General features: G+C 45.9%; 1 pseudogene; it reads right to left on the bottom strand.

Annotated features, from left to right (window-relative positions):
- Positions 1-8,649: 8,649 nt before the first annotated feature.
- Positions 8,650-11,868, bottom strand: LOC129557127 (non-selective voltage-gated ion channel VDAC3 pseudogene; annotated as a pseudogene).
- Between the last annotated feature and the right edge of the window lie 478 nt (positions 11,869-12,346).

Genomic DNA, 12,346 nt, shown 5'->3' with positions numbered 1-12,346 from the left:
TGTTGGCAGGACTGGTCCCTGCAGAAGATCTGAGTGAGGACCCATTCACTGTCCCTCTCCTAGCTTTTGGTGACTTTGGGCCATTCTTGGCACACACTGGCTTGTAGTTGCATCACTCCAATCTTTACACAGCCACAGTCTTTATATGGCCTTTTCCCCTGTGTTTAGGTCCTCTCTTCCTCCTACAAGGACACTGATTACTGGATTTAGGGGCCACGTGGATAATCCAGGAAGAGCCCATCTAGAGATCCTTAATGATTACATCTGCAAAGACCATTTTCCCAAGGACCTCCTGTATAGTACAGAGAATTACAGTATTTTGTAATAACCTACAAGGGAAAAGAATCTGAAATAAATAAATATATATACATATATATATATATATAAACAATCCCTTTGCTGTATCTGAAATTAACACAATATTGCAAATCAGCCATGTGTGCATGTGTGCTAAGTCGTTTAAGTGTGTCTGACTCTTTGTGACCCCATGGACTGCAGCCCAGCAGGTTCCTCTGTCCATGGGATTCTCCAGACAAGAATACTGGAGTGGATTGCCATGTCCCACTCCAGGGCATCTTTCCAACCCAGGAATCGAAGCTGCATCTCTTACATGTCCTGCATATACTTCAATAATTTTTTTTTTCAATTTAAAAAAGCCCCCCTATCCCAAATCAGGTCACATTCACTGTGGTGTCCAGGACCACCATTCAGCCCACTATGGATATCGTGGCAGGAGATCCAACCTCCAAGGACAACTTGTTCAGCTACATCTATTTTTAGGAACGCATCTAAGCAGAGCATTGGTGCTATTCTGGTATCACCTGTCCCATATGAAACATGCCTTCTTTAGCCCAGAGGTCAAGTTCTTCCAGGATTCACCAAAAGATCCTCTTTCTTTCTCAAGTCTTTAGGAGGTCAGAAGGATTCTTGTTAAGGAGACACTTCTCGGTCTGGCTTGGAGGAAAGCCACACTTGTGTCCCAGGCCCTTTGATCTTCTCCAGTCTCTGACAATCTTAATAGAAACTTAACAGATATTCCTGGAGAGGTCAGACTCTAAAAATCTATAAGCCATTAACCACAGCTATATTAAACGAATAAGAACCCATTCCCACTCACACCTTCAAAGCATGCCAGGCTCTAGAAGGGACTAGAAGAGCAACAGTCTGCAGCCAGGCTCATCATCTGCGGAGGAGATGATGGGGAATAGCCTGCAGGTCACTCTTCACAAACTGTCCGACCCTCAGAAGAAGACTCTCCAGCTTCACCTAAGGAGACTACTGAGCAGGAGTGGAGAAGGCCATTCCTTCACCCGGAGACAGAACGGAGGGCTGGGAAGGATTGAACAGGGAATCAGTGATGGCCGAGTTCCTGAAATCAGTGGGCTTTGAAAACCCTGAGTTTTGCTTTCCTAAATGACTCCTGGTTGCATGATGCCTATTGATGTTCCTGAGCTTCTGCGGCTGGTAACTGATGAGCCTTTTATCGCACTCCGTGACTGAAGGGCACGCAACTGTGAGAGCAGCTCATTTCACTTTTTTCGATTTATACAAAAGATGCTGTGGCCCGAGCCCTCTAGGCACCCATCTCAATACATAAATATGCCAATTAAGCTAAATGGAAATCCTGCAGGTTAAAAGTGCCTCATAAAAGAAGGAGGCTTTTTCCAGAGCCAGAAAGTTGATCCACGGAGGAAATACCATATCAACAAAAGTGGGTTTGTGCCAAACCCTGAAGATCAAAAAAGATAAAAATAATTCTGCAATCCAAAGATGAAGAAAAATCGTTTTCCCCCCTCAAAGCCAATTGAGGGAAAATACCATGGAGCTGTGAACTGAAGATTCTAAGCAAATGTTATTACTGAGTTTTTATTTATTGCATTTTCCTGGAGAGGGCTGGTAGTGTCGGGGGGCAGGTGAAGGGGAGAAGACCAATGCTAGAACCAAAACAAATACCAAGAATGTCTCAGGTACCCCTTCAAAACGTCATAGTGATGGGTGTGGGCAAATCAGGGTCAGATATGTTGAGGGTTTTGTTACCCAAAGAGTGGCTCATCAAACTGATGCCCAACAGTACAAACAGCAGCACCAACAGGGAGCTTGTGGTTTACTTTTTTTGGCCATGCTGTGCGGCATGTGGAATCTTAGTTCTCAGACCAAGGATCGAACACATACCCTCTGCATTGTAAGCACATCTTAAATTAACCACTGGACCACCTGGAAAGTCCCTGGGAAATCTGCTATAAGTAGAGACTCTAGGGCCCCACCCAGATTAATCTGAGCAGAAAGGATTTCTTTTACCTAATGCGAAGAAGGCTGATCGCCGAAGAATCGATGCTTTTGAACTGTGGTGTTGGAGAAGACTCTTGAGAGTCCCTTATACTGCAAGGAGATCCAACCAGTCCATTCTAAAGGAGATCAATCCTGGATGTTCATTGGAGGGACTGATGCTAAAGCTGAAACTGCAATACTTTGGCCACCTCATGCGACGAGTTGACTCACTGGAAAAGACTCTGATGCTGGGAAAGGTTGGGGGCGGGAGGAGAAGGGGACGACGGAGAATGAGATGGCTGGATGGCATCACCGACTCTGTGGACATGAGTTTGAGTGTACTCCGGGAGTTGGTGATGGACAGGGAGGCCTGGCGTGCTGTGACTCATGGGGTCGCGGAGAGTCGGACACGACTGAGCGACTGAACTGAACTGAACTGAACTGAATGCTCTTAGTAAAGATAAGCAGGGTTAAAATTACTGTGCAATCCTTGCAAGGTTTCTCCCACCAGTAGTACCAAAAAGGCATATAATCCCACAGACCAAACAATGTCAATATCATCCAACACATTTAATCAAACCGCAAGCATCTGCACTCACTCAGTTGCTCTCTCAGCCCCAATAAATACTCAGTGAGTATTTATCAATCTTACACTTGACAAAACCCACTGCTGTTGGATTGCTGCCTCCTCAGATTTCTTTTCCTGCCACACATAGAGTCCTCAGTACTATGTGTATTTTCTTAAGACCTTGCTCTGTTTCTCTGTCATCTGTCTGTATCCCCTACTGCTTCACAGAAACAAGTCTTGAAAACCCCCTGCATCTCTGCCAAATACAAGACAGTGACTCTTGAATGTCCATTAGGAGGCAGGACTCTCGGAAAACGCCTTCTTTTTGACTTCCATGACAGTGCCTTTTATTGCTCTCTTATCCCCATGACTTCTCTCTCCCTCAGCTGCCCGCCTTTCCTCTGTTTATCTACTCCAGGACACAGATTGTTCAGTTTTCTACTGCAGACTGATAACAGTTACGAATTTTGAGCTGATGTGATATGGGGCAGGTACCATGTTGGACATTTAATTGACATTCTTACTTCAACCCACAATGTAACATCAAGTACTCATTCCCTTCTTAAAGTTAAGAAACTCAAGAATCAAAGGAGTTCAATCACAAGGTCTCAGAGCTGGCTGATAGGGAGTCACCTGCATCTAAAATATGGCCATCAGGAATCTGTCACCCTCTGAAGGAATCCAGAATAATGGGTGTGGGAAGGGCTGACTGAGATGTTAGGAGACCAGGAGTCCTGTATGGATGGAGTGCTGAGCAGAGAAGGCTGCAGGGCACCCATACCACAGGTGGAGCCCACGAGGAGTCACTGTCGGAGCTGCCAAGCTGATGAATAAACCTGACACTCAGACTGATAAAAGGAAGAGTCAGTAGCACCAACTGGGAAGAAACTCGGGTCCAGAGACAAAGTCCTAACTGTATTATCTATAAGCCCTGTGGTCCAAATTGCCAATTTTCAAGTAGGTGTTATCACTTTGGTTCAGTCCCGTGGGCAACACTATGGGCCTTTTCCACATTCCATGCTGTCTACAGACAAAATAGGTAGAATCTCGTTGACTTAAGGGCCCAGGCTTTGGTTATTAGAGTTCATGGATGTCAAGCTGGACTCTATCCATGCTTGCTATGTGGCTTTGTCCAAGTACCATCTCCCTCTGAGCCTCAGTTTTTTCATCTGAAAATGGGGAAAATAATGATGCCTACTCACTCAACTGACACAGTGTCCAAAGAGATCATGCAAGCAAAGCTCTCAGTACAATAGAAAGCCCCCCTTAAGATGATTGAGAGGTTGCAGGCTGGAGAGGGCGGGGAGGCTGGTAAGGGGTAGGGGAGGAAGAGAACACACCTTGAACTGGGTAACTGAACCATTTAACCATACTTTTCTCAAGGGATTTTCCCGGAGAAGCATTTGTTGGGAAAACGTGTGAGGTAACAGATTCTATCTTTACAGTACAGAAAGGCAAGATGATGAAAATGAATGGAGACTGTGGGGAAGCAGATTTCAGCTCATTATAAGTAATAGCTTTCTAACAATAAACACTGTCAAACAATTCTTGACAATGAAGGACTGAGTTTCCCAACACTAGGATTCAAGAAGCCAAGATGGGTAGCTGTAAAAAGGCCTTCAGGGGAATGAGTGACTGAACTGAAGTTGTTTCACTCCTGCCCACCTTCCTAGCCTTTCTATCTGCGAGACCCTCAAGGTTCAGGCTTCTTCCTCCTCCTCTACTTTCACTCACTCCTACCTACCACTCCACCACCTCTCTCTGAGGTCTCACTTCTGAACTCCAGACAGGTATCTCCTGTTACTAGCCTGCAGTTGGATGGCACCAATTCCCCAAGTCCCCAGCGGAACTGGTCCTTCTCTAACAGTGAGCAAGGACTCAAAGGCATTTCACAGGCCTGTCACTTTCAAAGGACTTCCCTGCTGGGCTGCGAGGGAAAAGCGAGAGGAGGTACTGTCAGTAGAGGGAGATGTCAGCTAAGAAAAGACTCTCAGAGGCCCTGTCAGTATGATTTGCAAGCCATTTTTTTCCCTTAACTCAAAAAAAGCTTTTAAAATTGGCTAGTTTTTGAACTCTGAAAAAAAATGAATGTTGTTTTATAACTTCTGACATGGTATTTTCTATAGTTGGGAGGCTTCTTTCTGCGAGTTTGCCTTATGCGAGTGAAGCAATAGTCGAGTCTGGTTCTTAATGCAAACAAGCCTCACCATGGCACATGCTTATTTTGGACTACCTTCCCCCTGCCACCCACGGCGTAGAGAGGCCACCCCATGAAGTCCAAGCCAGTGTGCCTCGTCCAAGCAAGGCACGCGCCACAGGCCAGAGCTCCAGGTCTGGCGAGATGCTCACTCTGGTTATGAGTGCCCTTGCCTCTCACTGTCACAAGCGGCCCCTCAGAGAGCAATCCAGCCCAGCACGTGTGTGTGTGTGGTCAGCCCGGCTCTCGGCTCTGTATCTCCACATCCTTGTATTTCTCTGTTATTCTACACAACTACAGTTTCTACTACTGTATCATATACAATTTATCCTTGGGAACCCACTTAAATTCTTTTGTAAAAAGCCAGGTGGATGGATAGATAAGTGGATGGAGGAGTAGCCAGAGGTACAGGCAGGAAGACAGACTCGTTAACAGCCATCCGGGCAAAGGGCTGCTGATAAATCCTTACGGTCTCCACGGATTCATTACGTTTCCCTCTCTTCTGTTCTCCCTCCAATTCACCTTCTCGTTGCTGTCATTCGCCTCTCGTGCTTTCTGTGTCCCATCCCCACCACTCTCCTCACCTCTGAGCCAGGATAGGGTCTGGTAACTGAAGACTCAGCACTGTTCGAACTTCCCAGGAGAAAAGCCCCCTCGAGTGTGTTCCAGAAACGCCAGGCCACTGTTAATCTTCTCGGCAACGTTCCCCTCCTTGTCGCATTCTCTCTTCCATTCTGGTCTTCATTTTGGAATGCTCGCCCTCTAACCTTGTGTCTGGCCCATTTTCACCTGAGGCTTTTGGGGACAACTGTAGTCAGACGGACGAGTGACGGAGGAAGGGGAATCTTGAGAACAGAACTGCTGGAGAAGAAAGAATTCTGAATGCTGGCTCCTGGTGAGAAGGATGCCCTGCTGGGAAATCCCACAGTCCTCGAATAAAGCAATGATGGCTCAGACACAGGCGTGTACTCAGACTCACCACACCTTAGGGATGCCCTCAACCCTCATATCTTCCCATACATTGACCGCTCAACCCCGGGGTGGGGGCAGAATCAGTCTTTTCAACAGTTCAGCTCCCATAAGGACAGTGGCTTCACACAAGGGGAATTCATGGGAAACAAAGCCCACTGAATGCATTCAGCAGTGGAGCCTCATCATGCTCTAAGAAAGAGATTTTTCATTTGGTAAACATGTATTGAGCACCTACTGTATGCAAGGGAACCTGGTAGGCCAATGGAGAGAGGGTAGGGTGTAGAAACACAAAAATGTGTTCAACTCAGCTCTCCAGGACCCTGGGGGAAAGGACCACAAAGAAAATATTTATTCACGATTGACCCATCAAAGTGACCAGATGTGGCAAATCATGCTTTTGCTCAGCATTCATCAAGCTGAATTCTCTCACAATTTATATGGACAGAGTGTGCATTTCGGCCTCCGAGACATCGATAGTTATGAGCACCAACCCTCTAGGATATGCAGTTATCATCAATTAAGTCCATTTCTGAGTCATCGACAGCTAGGAAAATGCTGATTCCCAAACCACTGGAAGAGAGAACAGGTTGGTAAAGACTATGGGGAACAAGGCCAGAAGCAGAAAACTGAGAGTATCAGTGGAGATGAGACTCAGGCAAACATTTCCCAGAATGGGTCTGTAAGAGAAGCCAGACAGGGAAGCTTAAAATATACCACTATTTTCTTTTGGGTTCATCTGTAGTTGTTATTTTAATACAAAATTATGTGTTATGTGGGCTTCCCCAGGTGGTGTCAGTGGTAAAGAATCCACCTGCTAATGCAAGAGACACATTGAGTCCGGAAGATCCCCTGGAGAAAGGAATAGCTACCCATTCCAGTATTCTTGCTTGGAAAATTCAGAGGACAGAGGAGCCTGGTGGGCTACATACCATAGGGTCACAGGGTCAGACAAGACTGAGTGAGCACACTTGTATTATGTGTGCGACAAATAAAAGAACAAGCAATCTACTTTGGCCAAACAGTTGTCTAACAGCCCTCCATTCTGACACTTTGTTACAGGAGCTCAGTTTGGTGTGACCCTCCTCCCATGATGTCTCTCTTGAGTTAGCAATGGTTTCATCTCAGCTTCCCTGGGTTTTGGTGCTGGTAATGCTCATTCTTTTGTGCTTAGCTCTGTGGTCTGCTTTTGAGAGTCCCTTTGGTAAGAACCTGGCTATTTCCTCCCCGTTTCTGAGCTCAGGAGGAAAATACTTCAGTTCTTTTCTCCCCTTAGAGCCACCATCACTCCCTAACATACATGATCACTGTATATAAAAGTGTTTTATCCCCAGTAAAGCGATGGACAAACATCAATAGATTTGATTCGAAGTAGCTGCTCTACATGTCTCAGGTTGATTTCCAATCACAATTCCTGTTACCAGATTAAATCTGAGATAAAACTGCCCTCCTTGCTTCTGTGGCGACAGAGCCATCCAGGCACAATGCGATTGTGACAGCTGGGAATCATCTGAATATGAGCTTCGCTTGGCATGTCAGATGGTAATGTAAAAAACACTGGGTACTGTTTTTTTTTTTTTTTTAATATTAGGATTGATTCACATTCAAGAGGCACACACCCCCTGCCTGGAGAGGGGCTCAGATAAGCAGCTGGTGGTGGGACATCAAACCGGGAGCACAGGGACCTGGTCATACAATAAATCCTAATGGAGGCATTGCAGGGATGGCTGGCCAAGAGGGAGGTGTTTGCGATACCAGGCCAGTCTTGACGGGGAACAGCTGGTGATCGTCGTAGCTGACTGACTTCAGAGGGAGCCGGCCAAGGACCCCCTTGGGTGTGCTGGCATGAGGGCGAAGCCGTCACAGAAGTGCTGGAAGGGATCAGTGATGGCAAGGTTCCATGACAGTCCTGGGAACTTGGAGGAGATTCTTAGGCACAAATGTCACATTTCCTATCTTTGTTCTCTCAGGCACCTTCCACCTCATCATGGGTCCACCCCATTCAACGGATGCTCCCAGACACAGGAGATCTCAATTTAGACTCCATTTATTATGCCTACTACTTCATACAAACCTGTTTTCCTAAAAAATGTTTATCACAAATTTCGTGGCTGTTTTGTAGTTGTGAAAATGCAAAAATTCACTTCTCTCCCTGTGGCCACACTCCTGGCTTTGTAGATGGAGAATCCTATTTTGGCTAAAGTACCACTTGTGCCAAAAGGTGAGGGAGGGAAGAATGGGTGCTCTTGGCTCCCTGTCCACAGGATCAAGTCTAAAGTCACCACAGCACACACTTGGGGAGGAGCCACTGAACACCTGCAGAGAGCAATTAACCCCTGTGTTGTCTAATTTCTTCCCCATCCTCGTAGATAACTCACACGTTCAACCAGCTTTTGTAGAACAGCATGACTTAAAATGGCACCTCTCTTCTCCATAAACGGAATTCACATTTGAGCAAGGCCCGGCACCTCACTTCGATGGCCAGGGCGTGGGGTTAAGCGCGGTTGCACAGGTTCCTGGGCTGAGTGTTTGTGGTTTAATGCTCTGGAATTGCTGTCCTGAGATCTTTAATATTTTTATCTTTGATTCTGTGTTTTGTTAGTGCAGTGTGCTGGGACTTCAGTGCACGCACTTGAGGCTGGCAGCTTCAGTTCACAGGGATTCTGCCTTTCCTCTGCCTCTCCAGGATCCAGCCACGAAGCCCCAGGTTCTGCCGGGCCTCCCCCTCCTTGCCCCTGCCGCTAGGAGTACAGCAGCAACGGGTGGGGGTGGCCTGAGTTCTGTTGCACTCTGTGCCCATGGGGGTTCCTGGCAAGCCACAGGCAGAACTGGAATCAGGCATGTGTCCAGCTGTTTCTTGGGTGGCAAAGAGCAATGCTACTTCCCGTGCAGGGACTGAGGTCTGCGGCAAATCCAAGGGGGTCCTCTCACCCACTCTCCATCTCGGCACTGGGAAACTGCAGTCTTGGGGGTCACCTGTCCACCACAGTTTGGAACAAGAGGCTCACGAAAGGGGAGACTGACTCATCTACCCAGCCTGGGTCTCTGCATCTTCTTTTTGCACTGGGTGGTACAAATTATGTAGCCTGCTCCAACTATGGCTTTCTGATGTGTTTCTTTAAATGTAGTGGAAATGTCAAGTCATAATAAAATGTGACATTAATATTACTTCCAAGGGTGCTGAGTGCAAGACACTAACAATTTAATAAGTTTGGGCTTCTGCACTGACCTATGTTAATGTGTGATTTCATGCTATTTTGCATGGCAAGGGAAGTTCCCCAGAATTTATTTGATTGCTAGATCAATGTGAAAATGCATTATCTGTCTGCCTTGAGCATGGCCAACTGTTGACCTCTCCAATTAAGTAGACTTGAGAATGAAAATTCAGTTACAATGAACAAACGTTTCTTGAACACTTTCTATGAGCCAGGCCCTATGCCAGGCCCTGTGGGGAATATGTAAATTTGTGAGATCTGTTCATATCTTTGGAGTGCTTGCAAGCAAGTGGGAATAGGGAAAGGCACTTACGTGGATGACTACGGTGCAATATACCATCTTACCTTGTAAGTGCAGAGGGAATGGGATTAGTAGAGCAGCTGGGCTATTTCTACACAGCCCCTCATAAGCAGATGACAGTGGTTCCTTGCTGCATGTCCATTATCCTTCTTGGAAAACAGAACCCTATTTTTTTTTTCAGAGTCTATCCCTTGGGAAAGATGAGTCTATCTCCAGCTCAGTGATAAGTCCTGACCAGCTCTGCCCCTCTGCAGTGATTCCATGTCTCCTGGCAGTGACTGGGTTAGAGGTGAGCATGTGACTCAGGTCTGGCCATTGAAACAGGAAGACAAGTCTGTGCGCTGCTTCTGGAAAGGTTTTCTTACAGTGTAGAGAGCTTTGTGGTCCTGCACGGACTCTGGAGGGGACTGAACTCTGGAGTAGACTGCCTGGTTGATGATCCTGGCACCTCTAATCACTAGCTGTGTCATTCGGAAAGTTACTTAACCTTTCTGCCTCCATTTCCTCATCCGTTCAACAGGGTTGATAATAATACATACCTAACAGGAGTGTTGTTAAGGATCAAAATTAATGTTTGTAAAATGCCTAGAACACGGTAAGTGCTACATAAATGTTAACTACCTTTATCACCAAGAGGAGACCCCAGAGGTGACAGCCTCTTCTTAAGACCCCAGACGCTGGTGTGTGTAGATGTGGCCCCTGTTGCTTCAGCGGTCACCTTGTGCCTCTAAAGGGAGTCTGACCTACAAGGGGGTTGGCAGTGCCAAAGGAGGGAAGATCCCCAGTCCTTGAGGAAATCTCCGAGCGACTCAGTCACCAATCCTGGAGACCAGTCTACCTCAGGACTTCTTGTTCTGTGATATGATAAAGTTACTGGTTATCTTCAGTCAGGGTCTTGCGTTACTGGCAGTCAAATGCACAATTTAACCTCTACACCAACTGCTGGTATACATCCCGGAGCTCCTTAGCCTGTGCAACATCCAAGTCCCACAGTTGTCTGGCTAGATGCGGGCTACCTCAGAGCAGCTCCTGACATCAGCCCCTGACCAACCTGCTGACTCCCGAGGGTTCTGGCCTTGTCTTTTTTTTTTTTTTATGTTCCAAATGTGATGGGTTTATGACGCAAAACCAAAGATTGAACTACTGCACAGGGACCAAGATGTTACCAGGTCATGAAAAAGTGGTGTGGGACATGCAGGAGGTGATGGACCACCAGAGGGTCAGGTCATCTCCTTTGTAACATGATACTGCATTGTCGCTGAGGAACACATTGAAAATAACACTGCAGAACTGAACTGAAATGAGACACGAACATGAAAACTTCCAGGCATGCCTTCAAAGCACCTCCCCGAGGATGGGCTTGGTATCTAGGCTTCAGTGTGGGGAAGATTACAAATCTTTGGAAGAATAAAAAGTTCACCCTTTTCAAATTTCACAGAAGAATTTAAAAGCCAGAACATATCAGGTTCATTTCTCTTCACCTTCAGGGACAAAGATGATGCTTTATTCAAAACTCCATTAACCTTCAAGTTCAGATCTCAGCCCGATCTTGTGCCCTCCTGCACTGAAGTTCTTTCCATCGATAAGAGTTGACAGGGTCAGTTTCACTCCTGGTTGAAGAGTCTGAGTATAGCCCAGTCCAGTCAGGCTGGCATTATTTGCTTTCGCAGAGAGAGAAGTTCAACAATAAAACTTGTACGTAGCAGCAATGCTGATACAGGTGTTCCTGCCAGCTATCTACACAAGGTTTACTGATGTTCTAATCTTCCCATTCACCTTCTGGTAGATCAACCCTCCAAATTCAGTGCCATAGTTCATGTAAGGGTGCAGCTAGAAGTCTGAAGCCTTGTAACCCAGAGTGAAATTACTCTATGACAGTTTGGATTTGGCTGTGTCAAAACTCAAGTGATAGCCAGGAAGCCAACCTTTAAAGGTCAACACAGCCCAATCATAGATAACTCGTCCAGAAATATCTATATCAACATTTTTGCCAAGATGGAAACAAGCCCATTTATAGGAGGCCTTCAATTTCCTACTCTTCTTTCCTATGTTCCATACAAACAACTTTTTTTCCAACTTGTTCTCCAAAGAGATTTCTGTCCCAAGAGTACTGTCTGTGTTTCACTCTTGGGTGAAGGTCAGTCCACAATTACAGATCTTGTATTTGGTCTCTAGGTTGCCTGATGCTTTCCCTGAATCCGTGTAAGTAAGCAAGGCCAGAAATAGGAAATTCCACTCCACTACATGACCTGGTTCTCAGATCTTTTTCGGTCATGCCAAATCCATATCCTCTGTTGAAGGCATTGTTGGTAGTCTTTAATGGGTCATAGTAAGTTGGTGTGTTATACATATCTCCTACCAAAGGGCCTGTCCGTTCCACCAGGGCACTGCTGAAGGTCTTCTTCAGACCACTGATCTGACCTTGTCTTAATTATAATGTGATGGCTTCATGAAGGATTGAGGCTTCCAAAGTTTCCCTATATTCACTTTCTCTTGATATTCAAAGGAGTCATGCTTTGAGGTCACTTTCAAGCTTACAAATACTATGGTAATGTAATTTCCCCATAAAACACAGTAAACTAGCACTTAATAAGTAATTCCCTTTGATTCTTAAGAATTCCATAGATACAGGACAGAGAGAAGAAAAAGTTATTAAATTCCTCCATTAAAATAAGCTCTACCCTACATCACTTGTTTAGTGACACTAAGAGCTTACATTTCTAAAAGGAAGGTGAAAGTGTTGAAAGTGCTAGTTGCTCAGTAGTGTCCAACCCTTTGCAACCTGATGGACTATAGCCCACCAGGTTCCTCTGTCCATGAGATTTCCC

This window comes from Moschus berezovskii, chromosome 7 (genome assembly GCF_049115385.1).
Source record: "Moschus berezovskii isolate FMDL1 chromosome 7, NW_MosBer_1.0, whole genome shotgun sequence".
NCBI classification, from domain to species: Eukaryota; Metazoa; Chordata; class Mammalia; order Artiodactyla; family Moschidae; genus Moschus; species Moschus berezovskii.
This window is presented reverse-complemented; position numbering and strand designations above follow the sequence as displayed.